The sequence below is a fragment of the Ciconia boyciana genome, chromosome 14 (genome assembly GCF_034638445.1).
Source record: "Ciconia boyciana chromosome 14, ASM3463844v1, whole genome shotgun sequence".
In the NCBI taxonomy this organism is placed as follows: domain Eukaryota; kingdom Metazoa; phylum Chordata; class Aves; order Ciconiiformes; family Ciconiidae; genus Ciconia; species Ciconia boyciana.
In genome coordinates, this window is record NC_132947.1 from 11,069,039 (window position 1) to 11,083,662 (window position 14,624).

Below are 14,624 nucleotides of genomic sequence, written 5' to 3' on the forward strand. Positions count from 1 at the left end.
AACATGGCTGTTAAATATTTTAAAACAAACTGAGAATACAATAGATGCGTAAGAGCATTTTGCTATTTTCCCATCATTAGTATTCATTGGACTTTTACATTTGTTTTACAAACTAATAAAAGGGCAGAATGTTATATGCTGAAGGACTGGAAAGTACCAAAAGAAATATGCTTCCAGAGTGCAACTTACACTACATTTAATGAACGCATGCAATTACAAACTGCAAAGATCCACCCCAAGTTAAAAGAATAAGTGCTCTTTCCTAACTGCCATGCAAATACATTAAGAAACTCAGATCTAGTCAGGTAGTGCTAAGAAGTCACAAATAGTCTATTATCTTTTTTTTTTTTAAATTGAGAAGAAACACAATAATTTCCTTTCTGTTTATTACAACAGAGATCATTTGCATCTTGCTAATCCATATTATAGACAGGAATAAGCCACATCCTCAATCTGTGAGACTGAGGGCTCCGTGCACCCTTCCAATAACTCATTGGTCACCCTTTAGAACTGTAAAGCGAGTAAATCAATATGATTTATAGTTTTGGGAGCAATTCTCTGCAGATCAATTTACCTAGGATAATTCTTTTAAAAACTGACCCTGGTAAAATGTTTCCTTTTCTTTCTGTGCTCAAGAAGATAATTAGACTAAAATGTTCCCTTATGCTCCAAAAATGTGACTTTGCATGATCTAATTTTTACTTTGTTTTTGTTTAAGCCTACATGCACCTTCCACTACCGTGCACTCGTGCAGCGAGTGCTCAGGCAGGCGCTGCGCTTTGTGTCCATCCTTAGCAGAGAGAGGGGACAGGCAAATATCTGCTCTACATGGCACAGTTCAGCATTGACCAGATTCACTCATCTGCTGTGCTATAAGCAGAATAACTTGCGGCTTTCAAAAAATAAGTTATTCTAAATTGTGGGAGGTAGTATGATAAGATCTCCATCTGGCTTGCAGCAATTTGAGTACTTCTACTGCCTTGTTTATACCATTTGAAATATCTAATGAATACAATATGCTGTCCCCAAAATAATATTGCATATAAGGCCTGTAAATTTAGAGTAAAAAGTTTCTTAAAAGAACGTAGCACATTACCTCTCTATAAATGTTAACTAAGTGTTCCTTGTAATGCTTTCCCGAGCTTCTATTACACCCAACAAGCAGATAGGGATGCTGAAGCAGCGGTGGAGATCCAATCTAGTGGTCAAGCTTTCTCCTGTCCCATTGTATTTTGTTGCTGTTTTTCCACCCCCAACAACTTTTCTCTTAAAGTTTATGTTTTTCAGGGAGCAGTAAATGCCAATAGATTCCTAAGGGAGGGTGACCAGGGAACCAAGTGTGACCCCAGCACAGGCAGTGATGGGTGCTGGCAATGGGGCCCATTGAGAGCCCCACACACGGGGAGCGATGAATCAGGGCCAGGGTCCATCCCGGGAGCCCAGTCAGGTACAAAAGCAAAAGGGGCCAAAGAGAAGACCAGAGATGAGCCACCTACAGCACAGGACCAAGGTCCACCCAGGAGCCAAGGCTAGAGACACAAACACCTCTAGCCCAGGCTAAGCTTAGATAGAGCTCCTGGGCCATGGGCAGGGGCTGTGGGTGCAGGTCCCAGGTGAGGCTGGTTGGGGCAATTAAGGCCTCTTGATACATTCAGGGCCCTGACAATATCTGGAAATAGGTGAGGTCCAAATTCATTCGTTTGCTTGAGTTTGGTACAGGGCATGAGCAAACAAGTTGGGGTAAACGGAGCCAACTAAGACCTTAGGCTTGAGTCCAATTTTTCGGAACAAGGTGGTTGTGCAACTGCAGCCTCGGTGCGAGCAGACCTGGGGATCAGGTGTGCGGCAGCTGGAGATGGGCTTGGTGCAAACCAAAGAAGTGCCCCACGGTGACCCGTGGGATTGTATGCTGTAGGTACCCAGTATCTGCTGGTCACCAGCATTTTACTGGGCCTCACTGGATTTTATTATTTAGGTGAATCTACCAACTCTTGACATAGACCAAACTGGCTCCAAGAGTTGTGCTTAGGGCTCAGGCTGCAGCTGAAAAGGGCAGGAATAGAGAAGGCCCAGGTGGAAGAAGTTGTTCCATGAAACTTTGGAGCCTCTTTCTGCTGCACACAGTCTCTGAGAAGACCCAACACTTTTATGTTTCTCCAAAACGGGTTGAGGTCCCTTTATGGCAAACTCTTGCACAGAACAAGATGGATCATTTTGCTGATAAAATATTGTGTGGTATCCACATTGCTCTCTTAGAATATATGTTTATAGAAAATGATATACATTTACAGTCACTTCTTTTTTGCCTTTACAAACTGATGAAAAATAATGTCTTGGTTTGGGAGAAAATGATTTTGCCATCAGCCTTCATGAGCCTCTCTCCATTCATTTCAAATGTTGCCCATTTTAACATTAACTTCCAGAGGCCCCGTATGCCAGTACAATACAGATCAGAAATATTGAGTGCATTACAAGTAGCAGGTTACACTTCAAAACACTTGGTTCACAGTGTTCAAGACCATTAATCATTTTTATTATTCTAAAGGACTGAAAGGGCTTAGAAACTTTGCCTAGGAAGCAGTATAGATTCTGAACAGCTGCACTACGATTCCTGCTCACATTAGGTTTTGGACAGACCATTGATTTTCAGTAAATGTTCTTGGCGGCCAGGAAGTGCTGAAACTGGCAAACTTTCTCTTGCAAACTTTTTTTTTTTGCTTCTGAAATGAAAAACATGCTGGTTATTCTGATTTAGATCATCAGTATGGCCCTGATTTACCACTACATCACACCATCATAAAACTGGAGTATCAGGGGAATTTAGTTACAGACCAGACAAAATCAAATTCACTGCAGGGAGCATATATACTATTTTTGCAAGATTTTTTTTGAGGCTGTGTTAATAGGCACTGTATATGTAAACTTTTGCACATGTTTTTTCTTTGTTGTTATGACAATTGTTAGTAAGGCAGATACTCAATAGAATTTGTCTGTATGTGAATTCAGACTTTCGGAACAGACTGAAAAACATCGCACTTAGAGAAGTATGCCCACAAACTAACAAACAAAAGTATCGCCATTACCCATGCAATTGTATGTACACTAAAATTACATTTAATGTCTGTATATATTTTTGCATACTTCGTTCAGCAAACAATTATACCAGCCACTGTACGGAAAGATGACAGAATACTTTATCCCGGGTTTCCTTCCTGGAAATTACACTTTATTACTTGTAAACTGGAAAATACAGCCTGCATTGTTCCCAAACCTGCGTAACTGTTTAGGAAGAGAGGCATCTAGAACTAGGTTACATTTTTAAGATAAAACAGGACTGCAGTTTGGACTTGAATGTGGGATTTAAATGCATAGGAAAAATCTCAATTCTATTAAAAAAAAAGAATCCATATCTGAAAATGGCATTCTAATTAAATCTTTTCAGGAGAGAAAGGGGGTAAATAAACACCATTTATATCCCCTAGGCAAAGTGATATAACCTTTTTTTTTTTTCATTTTTCTTTCTCTTTTCATGCTCCTTACAAGCCATATAGTTTTTTGCAGAGATGGAGAAAGTTAAGAAATTGGAAACCCTCCTGCCCTGCCAGCAGAGGTGGAAAACAAAAATGTTCAGTTGCCAAAACCTGAAATGATGTTCTGAACAGGTGCAGTATAAAGCAGCAATATTTTGATATTTTCATTTGAACCATTTAAAATGGAAATAGAATTATATAATATTTGAAAATATTTCTGGAAAACAAAAAAAATGGCCGTTTTTGTAATTGGATTTTTCTTGAAAAAGATTCTTATGAAGAGTACTTATACAAGAAAAAGTAGAAGTACTATAGGTCAGTTAGTGTGAAGTACTGCAGTCAGAGAAAAAGAAACATTTTCTGTATTTGACATTTGCAGTCCTATAGAAATCTTCATGTAGCAAAGCGTGGGGAAAAGGAAATTCAGCTGGAACGTTTGATATGACTTGTCAAATATTCAATATAAAAAAGATCCCCATTTCCTAGCTCAGTAAAAATAAATTTACTGTTTGTGGGTTTTTGTTTCTGAAGACAGGGAATTACACAAAAATCTCTTTTCTTTCTTTCTTTTTTGGGTTTTAAAATTTATTTATTTATTTTTTATGGTAGAATAAGTTTCTACTTTTCTTTGCTTTCATAGGCTCAAAACCCACTCGTGCTGAATGAAACAAGTAAGATCTCTCAAACCTTGCAGCCTTTAAAATCTCGTGATTCTTAAATTAATATCACTATTTTGAGTGTGGAGGCCTACACTGTCATGATTTAGTGCACACGTGGTTGGCACAGCTGCAGAAGGGTATCAGACAGCGAGCCCACTCCGTCGTATTTATAGAGACCCACACGTTTTTCATCTCCTGTTGGTATTTTTATTTCAGTAGCATTTGAGATCCCATTTTCCTATGAGAAAATAGTGCCTGTCCTGAAGAGCTGAGATTTTAACAGCAGACTGACGGAAGGGGGAAGAGGGAAGAGAAGGGCTCCCCTGTCCTCTCTGCTCAGCTCCAGGTTCCCAACAGGAAAGTTGGGATACAGAGTCCTGCCGATTTCAAACTGTTGGTTGTTTTTTTTTAATACAGTCATGCTTTGGGATTACACAGAAAAACAATTTGATGCATGGTGCCACTTAGAAAATAAACTCATGTCTTGACAATTTTCCACCAAAACATGTCTAACTTCCCAAACTGCTTTCTTTTGTTGCTTTTGGGATGAACTTGACTTTCATCGCAGAGAGCCCTCTCCTTTGTTTTCAAAGGCTTTTCCTGCCAAGCCAAGTAACCGTGTTTCTCAGGCACAGTCCTCTGAAAGCACTGAAGCATGTTGAATACAGAAGAGTAATTTGTTCCCCCAGGCTGTATATGTCTTGTATTAAAAATTACAAGATGAGAATCTACGGCTATGCGGAGAGCACACACTGGATTTGTTGTATGGTGAGAAGAAAACAGGTTATGGCTAAATCTTGTTCGTTCATTGCAGATAAGAGAGGTGCTGCCCTTTCTGCTATTTTGTTTTCCTGGGTCGGGATCAAATCCCCATCTGTCCGTCAACGTGAACAATTGTGTCTGAGTCAAGAGTGCTTTGATTAAAAATGATATGGTTGGAAACACCCTCTTTACTGAGAAGAAATGAGTAAGGAAATGGCCCTCATGTGTGAGCTTCTGGGGAGAGACTGTCTGCTCAGCTTGCAGGCCAGTCAAAATACGCTTTCTGGCAGGGAAATTAATAAATAGACCAGCTTCAATAGATGGAGATTTAAGGGCAAGAGACTAATGTTGTTCTAAAATTCTTTTGGGTTGGAACTTAAATCCAATTTTAATGAGGTCATAGTAGAAAATTAATTTATTTTCTATCTTCCAAACAATATCTTCTTTGTTAAACAAGAAGATTGGAGAGGGGTTTTTTTAATAATTATTTTTGGTATATGCTTAAAAATGTGTAAAAGCCCTGGCCCCTTTCATTTCCTGAAGACAATCATGTGATAACCTTAAGTGGACCACATAAATGTATTAATCTCATATCCTTAAGTGTTATGGAGAATTGAGAAACCTCCATATTTTGGCTTTCCTTTCTATGGGATGTCATGGATGATATGAAAGGAGTGGTTTTGTAGTGAAAATACGAAACTGCTGAGTAACAGCAACATGAGTATACAGGGACCTGTTATGGAGTAGTCTCCCGTGGAAGTGGTGGAAACTCCGTCATTCAAAACATCGAAGTCTTATGACTGTTGAGAGTCTCACAGTACCGGGTGTTTTTCTTAAATCTCCAGCTTCTGGAATCGATGAATTTGTCAGCATTTCCATGTACCTTACATAAGCAAGCACACGGACGAACTACTAGCTTTCCTGCTTGTGGAGAAAAGCTTAGAAGTGAGACTCTGAAAGGTTCAAATACTAAGAAATACAAAGAAGTAACAGTTCTTGATTTTGCTGATCTGGCAGATCTTTATATTTTGAACCCGAAAGTTTGCCCATAACTCAGCAAATAAAAGCAGTGGCCTATGAAGTGTCCACAATAAAGAAATGTCAGTGGTAAGAGGCGGTGTGGGCATCCTGGGACACCGACATCCTTTAAACATTCCCTGCTTATCCTTTGCCTGTGGCTCTTTGAAAATGCATGGGTGTTTGGTGTGTGTTTTACAGAGCTGGGTGTGAGGCAGTGAGGAGGTACGATGTGAGTGCTCGATGAGTACAGAACTGCTGGGATCCACGTCTGGGTCTTGGCTTCGGGTCTGTCATGACCGGGGTATGAATGTCAGCATATTTCTTAATCACTGGTTTTATGAGTGATTTCTGTGTTCTGTTTTCCACATGAAGTGTGAAAGTCCTCCTCATCAAAATAAGCTTTTTTTAAACAACAACGGATTTGGCATCATACCCTTGAACAAGTGGATAACTCTCCGGTGGCAGTCACAGCTGACCCAGGGGAAGAGCAAAGGTCTTCCTTTGCTGGAAGGTCTTCCTTCCTTTGATGGCAACAGGAGCCTCTTGAAGCAGATGATGTCTGATGGCTCCTCACTGCGTGAAGGCAGGTAACGCTTTATCACATGTATGAGTCTCATCTGGATTTTGGAAGGAAATTAAATGAAGGCAAGGCAGATATTTGCGATAAGAGTGACTCGATGGAAGCGATGGTATAATAATGATGCATTAAATTATTGTGGTCAGGAAACAATCTCTCCACTCATCAGTTCCGGATAAATCTCAGTGCATCTCCTTGCTGCAGACCCTATCGTGACTGATAATTTCCAGCAAAGGCAGAAACGCAGCGTAATGCAGCTCTGTTACTACAAGTGCTTTTAAAGTGGCTGTAGAGATGCCTGGAGTTCGTTTATACACACCATTCTGCAAAATCCACCCAGGATTTTGTGCCAGCGACCACACGGCCAGGGCACCATTAACTCTCTGGTGGCTGTGCAAAGTACCACGTTTGCACTGAAAGCAAAGGGTGCACCCTGCTAGAGCATTTAATGCAAATTAAAATGCACTTAGCAGTAGATTCCTAAAATTTCACCTCCCAAAAGGCCTGAGCTAGTCCTGCTGGGATATGAAGCAGTGATTCCCAACCATGTTTCAAACTTGCTGCTTAGCTCCTTAAGCCATCACATGGCAACTGATGCCTGCACTAAATGGAAAAGGATATTCTTTACATGTAGATGCAGTTTAATGTCTTTGCCAAAGTTTTTTCACCTCCTCTGCTACCCTGAGCCATCACCTGCTAGTGCTTGTGGCGTGCAAATTAGAGAGTTTTCTTTATGAGTTGCACATAAAATCCACACCTCTGGTCATGCATGAGAAACTGCTGAAAGAGCCCGATAGAGCCCTGAACGTGTTCCATGTTTTATGGACAAGACCTTAAGGTTGTTTGCTTTTCAGAACTGCACCATGTGTCATGCCTGACCCTGCTGGCACTCACAGATACTACATGACACACTCTTGGCAGGGGACCCAGCTGGCTCATTATGCATGCAGTCTACCTACATACCGGCTTTAAAAGGAGCCCAATTAAATGATCCAAGGGGTCAGAAGGAAAATGAAGGCATTACTAGAGCAGTGAAACCTTTTCTGCCTCCTGAGGCAAACCAAACTATTTTCACAGTGTTGAGGAAAAAACAAAACAGAGCAGATGTTTTCCCTTTAAAAAGAAGCATACTTTGCTCCTTATTGGTGTTGATCATCATCACCCTTGACATTAATTTTTGTTATTACAAAAAGAGAGCTTCTCATGCTATTTGAATATTATTTTATTGCTGATCTTTTCCTCATTCAATAGCTGTCAGCTTCCATGGGGTTATATTTACAGAAGTGCTAGTTTAGGTGAGCAAAGATAACAGAATCTGTCTCTTCTTCTCTGCCTTGGTTGTTGATAATTTTTCTAGTTGGGCTGGTATAACCCTAGTGTCATTTATAGACCAGAATGGGCTTCCCAAATTAGTCTGTCTCCTAGTTAAACAGACATTTCCAAATCAAAGTTATCTGTCTAACAAAAGAACAAAAACCCTAAAAATACTTACTACAGTTTTTGACAACTATGAGGGACCTTCTTGAGTTTTTAGAAGACCCACCAAGGGGCTTTGCATGGGCTGCTGCCAGGCCCACGATGCTGAAAGCAGCACCAGTGCCCCACTGCAGTGCCCCACAGTTTGCAAATGCCCAGGCACAAGCTGTGGTCCCAGCTCTGCAGGCCAGTGGTCACCAGGCAGTGCAGGAGCAGGGTGGGGATGTTTCCAACCTTAAAGCATTCGCCCTCTCAGTTTTGCTCCATAGAAGTGATGGGTTTTCCCTGGAGGTGTGCCCAGCCCTTCTGGGGAATATACCTCTTGCAAAATAGGACATGAACTTGAGTTTCCTTGATTAAATTTTGTGGCATGCATACTTCGAGAGTTGCCCAGCAAATGCCTTCTGCATTTGACAGTGTGAATCCAAAGATAGCTCACACTGCTGCTGTCTGGGCAAACTATTTTTCCTTCTGGTGCCTATAAAATAGCTGGAAAAACTTCTTGGGGGAGAAAAAATTCTGGAAACTCTAAAGTGAGCTGAATTCCCCAAGTCATTACACTTGGTTAGTGTCTTTCACAACACTGCTAAGCTCTAGGTAATGGTATGCATAACCCCGAAAAGCAGAAACAGAAAGACAGGAAATTATGGCTGAACTAGTGTTTTTCTTAGGGCGTTTGCACTCACTGTTGGAGCAGCCAGTGCCAGGTATTGTGAAACACAGTGAGAAGCCCCTTTTCAGTTAAGTTTCTGTTTAAAATTCAGCCAGATTATAGTGAGATATGAAAATCTCCAGAAGAGGTATCCTGTAAAGGCAGGAAGCTGCTTCAGGAAGTGTCACTTGCCTCTCTGGGAGTCTCATGTACACCCAGGTCGTAGTCCCTGCGAATCTGACCGTGCTGCTAATCCTGCAGCTCCAGCATGACAGGGAGGTTCCCTCACTGGTTTAAGAAAAGGTCAGTTGATGCTTAAAACAATCATCACGTGCTCTTTGAGCTTTAAAGGGTTTAGATTGTCCTCATAACTGCAATTTTCAATATACTTCATGTATTTCAAATGAAGTCATATCTTGTTAGCTAGTAACATGCCATTAGGGCTGTTGCTTTAAAGAGAACTTCAAATGCTGCAACGCTTGGGCAAAAGCTCTGCATATTCCAGTGGGTGCTCCTCTGGTTATCTCTGTCTGTCTTATGGGCCCCTCTTAGAAAATGCTCAATGTGCATGGCAATTCACAAAAACGCAAGTCTAACTGACAAGCCTTGTTACTGTGAGCGTGCAGCCATCCTGTTTCAGAACACCCAGAAGGTCTGATGAGGCCGTTGCTCGTGCTGATACCTGATGCACACAGTGCAGTGTTTAAAACACTCTGAAGTCAGGCTAAGTCACCTGCCATCAGTTTTCCTGAGGGATATAAAGCACAGTAGAGCAGTATTTGCTGCAAGCCATGTTAAGGGCTTGATGAGTTGCTGATCTTCCCCTCTTCCCCAGCCTGGTTTCTCCCCACAGCCTCTCCCCACCTGAAACCTTGCAGTCTGTGCGACTGGCCAGCCAAACCCCTGCTTTCTGCAGGTTATTCGGGGCAGGGAACAGCTATTGCTTTGGATAACAAGGAGGAAGGAAGGAGCAGCAGCAGGAGCAGCCCTTAAACCTTCACAAGGGGTGAAAAAGTCAAATGCAGTTGTTGGGCAGCCACATGAAAGGATTAGAAGCAAGGACAGCAAATTGCTCCCAAGTACATATTGACAAACATGAGCTCGCAGCCTTAAACACTCCCCAATTAAAAGTGGCTTCTTCCAAATTTTGACAGAGAAATGGTGGACTCTTATTGTACCATTTGGCTCCAAGTGTTTTTTAAGATCTTGATGTAGCAGCCAAATGTTTTTATTACAAAACAGATGAGTCTTGGCGTGGCCTAAGGAGCTGTGCAGACAAATACCTGACATACAGTTTAGCGAGCGCCATAAGGAAGAGATCAAGCCTTGCTCACGCGTGTTGTTCATTTACACCTTGCATCACACACAGCCCAGTGCCTTCATCTCAGCTTTGTACTAAATCTAGACAATGAGCCTGATTCACCACTGCATTCCTTTATTTTTACCTCAGGATAATTCCATTTAAATCAGAGTACGGACTGGACTAACCCAGTGGTTTTTGTGCCAAAGAAATCAATGCTACAGGCCTTTGAGCTTCCTGACCTGCTGTTTTGCTTTAGCCTTCACTTTGGGGCTTTTTATCCTGCTTAGGGATCTTGATGGGTTCATATTTGTTGGAGGCTCCTCTGTTGTCTCAAGAGAGCCAGTTAGGTGCTAGAATTAAATACTGAATGACAGATTTTTCATAGCATGGGAAGAGCAAAACAAAACAGCTGTCTGCATAAACCTGAAGGAGCAGGAACTAGACTGCTCTTTAAAAATAAACTTGGCATTGGAGATGGTGACTGAGATAAAGTTATAGCCAAAAACTGTGAATATTTGGGATGCTCGAGAATATTCTTATGTTAGTGGTTTGCAAATGTGGGAACAACATATTCAAGCTTTATTTTCTTTAGCATGTTCTTTGGCTTGAAGTGAAGTTCAACATTCAAAATGACCATGTAATAATGGAACCGTTTCAGTCGATCTGCTGTTTTTGTGTATTCAGTCAGATCCACTGCCTCTAGTGCCAAAAATAAGTTTTTACTGATTTTTACTTCTGTTAGCCTGAAAGAACCAAAACAATGGAGAATCAGCAAACTGAGGATTCAATTATACAAATCCAAGTTCACTAAATTCACCTGTTTAAACTCATTAAGGCAGTGGGGTTCCATGAATATTGCTGAGATTCTAATTTGACCTACAGAATAGTGCATGATGAAGGTATAGGGCTGAAAGAACTCACACACACAAAACAGACTTTGATCTTGGTAATTTAACTCTTCTTAAACAGTATTTACTTGTAATATACATATATTTTTATATGGAAATCAAAGTGAGAAGGAGTAAATACTCCATGATGGCCTCTTTACAAAGATGCTCTTCGGAGCCAAACTGTACTTTTGCCTCCACTGCAGCACTGATGGGTTCTCATTTGCACATCCCACAGTAGTTGAAAATTAAGTAAAAAATTCCTCTTCCCCCTCAAAGTGCTTCAGCCCTGGCCCAGGCTGAGCTGCTCCATATGTGAAAGGACACTACAGTCCCTGCAGCTCTGCTGCGGGATGGCAGGAGAAGGGACATTGCACCAGGGAGATGCTTTTTCTACCAGAGCCGGGAATTAATTACAAGAACATTATTTGCCAGTGCTGCCATGTATGCATCAGCAAATGATAACTTTGGTCACCACCTTCATTACCTGCTGAGCTGCTCCTGTGGAAAGGGCTGTACAGGTGTCAATGGCCATCTCCATGCATACTTGGGGCAGGAAGAATAAGAATGAAATTTCTGCAACTGTGACTTCATTTTTGCATGACTATAGCAAAAGGCAGGGCCATTTCAACAGCTTACAGGGTCTGTTTGGAGGGCCACATCCCAAAGCACAGTTCGACAGTCTTTATGCAGACACAGTTTTGACTGCGCACTGGGGATGTTAACTCCATATTGGGGAAGATCTGGGAAGACTCCATTTACAGCTCTGATATTTCATTTCCCAGGACCTTGCAAAAATGTTTCCCAGTTTTTATGTGAGAGAGTGTCTACTCTGGTTATCACTCAGCTGCAGAGTACAATGAGGCCCAAATCCAGAGGTTAAGCTCAGCTTAAACTGTTGTAATCAACTCATTTGTGTGTCTAAACCATCTGTTCCTGTCTTTGCTCAGTTTTCAGGGCAACATAAGAATGGGTCACAGGTACACAAATCTTTCAGTAGGGAGGTACTTGGTTTGGAGGCTATGACAGAATGTGAAACCAGATTAGTTTCACGTAATATCAAGTTTTCCTACTGGCATTTTCTATGAGTGCATTTATCAGGGAAGCTGCGAAAAGCTGGAAAGCTGCTCGACAGCAACTTTGAAGCAGAGCTGAGGTATTCCTCAATGCTATAGCTGGTACAAGAAACGGATGCTTCTTTGTCTCTGGATTTCACATGCATCTCTACTTTCTCTCATGTGCAAGACCCAGTTATAATGTAACTTAGAGAAAAGTGTCAGGGGCACTATATACTGTCTAGTAATACCTACATGTACTTCCATTGAAATCATTAAGGTATGCACAAAACTTGTTTATATTACATTTCCCCAAATATGTTGAAATTGTTAATTCAAGCACTCAAAAACTAGGATAGTCAAGAATTAATGTTGTAACTTTAATGCAGCTTTTTTTTTTCCTATGCTTGATTCAGTTAAATCATAATTGCATTATCCTGTACTGCTTCATCCACTGGATGCTCACTAGCTATTCAGGATTTTTATGTCCCCCTTTCAAATGCGGTCCCAGATGTTTTGTACTGCACATTATTCAAATTCTGCCGGAATATGAAAGTTAATTTACTTGTGTACATTTCCGTGGTGGTATCACCATAATATCCGAATGCTTCTCAAAATCAATTACTTCACCTTTGCATCAATGCTGCAATAGTCAACCATATTACTAGTCCCCTTTTACAACTAAGTAGAGAAGATAGCTGCTCAGCTTCCACAAGACTCCGATGAGTATTTGCAGACTAGCATTTCTGAACTGCATGTATTAGTCAGACACAGGCAAAGGTGTAGTCACACTAGGGTCTGCAAAAGATCCAGACACCACGCTGATTCCCACAACACCAAATGTCAAGCCCTTACTAAACAGAAGGGAGGAGGCAAGAACTTCTCAGTGAAAACTTGTGTGTTATATTGTTATTTTTACAGTATTTCTAAGCTTCAGAAACATCACCCAGGTGGGTCAGGATGTCAGGATCTAAATAGCAAGACTTTGAGCTGTCTAATGTGATGAAAACCTTACACAGACCCTCTGCTCCTCCTCTTGTTTTGCCTCCTTGTATAGTGAGTGGGCTTGTGACCAGAAGAGCCTTGATTAGCTCTTGAACATGTCCTGAAACAGCAGGTGGAATTTATTCCCATTGTTCTTTTGTGTATTCCTTTTTCCCTAAGCACAAAAGGAAATGTAGTGCTGTCTCAGAGGACCCCCCAGCTGGTATTACTTGTGGATGATGCCCCATCTATTTTTGTTGCTGATGAAAACATGCAGGTCAGTGCTGACAAACACAGCTCGTACTCTGCTTTCTGCAGTTCTGGGGAGGAGCTGGTCTGACTTTCTGGGTGAAATCTCTTTGCACTGCTCTGAGTGGAGTGTATCGCCGCTTGGGTGGCAGCCAGTAACACAGCACATCTGTGAAATCTGGGGGCTGCCTGGTTTGAAGCAGTGTCATTGTTATATCATGTCCAAACTATTTGTGAATGGCAACTGATGGTGATACTTTCAGCAAGGAAATACCTTTCCTGAAGCTACATGCAATAGCTAGACTTGTAAATATCTGGATGCTATTTAAGAATTTCAGTATACATATGACTTTATATATGTGCATGAGTCTCTTAATATCAGAGAGATTTCTGACTTCTTAAATAACGTTAACACTATACTATAGCATGCAGGTTGCAAATAAGTGGCCCATACAAAAATTAAATTAAGAGGCCTGTTAGATCATCTTCTCCTGCCAGTCTCTAAATGTTTCATGTAACGCTTTCTTCTATGTGATGGCTTACTACCATTCATGAGAGCATTAGTACACTGATGAAGCATTAGCATTAATCAGAGAGATATTCAATCCTACGCTGAACATGTCTAGATGACAGAGGAGCCAAGATGCTGGCAGATACATACGCTTTACTTGTAAAAGCGTCATTACTTGTAGATCTTACATAGCAATGGGGGAGGAATTATAAGAAAATAATTTTAAAACAGATGAAGTTTGATAGACCTGAGCAAAATGGACTGATAGCTGTCAAACTGAGCTACGTACCTCTCTTAAGCAATGGAGCTTCTGCTTTCTGGCAACTCAGATCACTGTTTTTTTTAAAAGATCATTTTATATATCTATTTTCCCCTCTTTTGCCTTTGTGACCTTGCATGGATGATACAGATTTAGAGAGAGATTTGAGACTTGCTGACATTGTGATGCTGGAAATGGAGGCAGTATTTTATCAGATTTCCCTGCAAGCCCCAGACTTACCCTCCTAACTTAGACATTTCTCAGGCACCTACAACTTGGCCGATGGAAAAGGGACCGTATTATTTTTAACTGAACTGCTACGGATATAATAATGTCTGCAGTAAATTAAATGAGAAGGAAGGACACCTGTGTTACCCCCTTGCTCGCTACAGGGCAGCGTTTGGAGGTGAGCACAGGCACGGGGGAACATTTACGGTGCTGGAACAAAGACACGGTTGACCCCTGACATCATTTAAAGCTACTTGATGCCAAGGACTTCCTCACTTTTTACGGATATTGAAACAAATAAGTCATGGAAATGATGACTGACCCCAGCCATATGGGAGCAGAGAGATTAGCTGCTAATATGGAAAGTTACCTGGCCAGCGTTGAGATCAGTCACGAGGGAAGGGGGAGATCAGAGGGAGGGCTGCCGAAATCGTGAGGTAATGTGGCTGCTGGTGAAGAGGAGCTGGAGCTC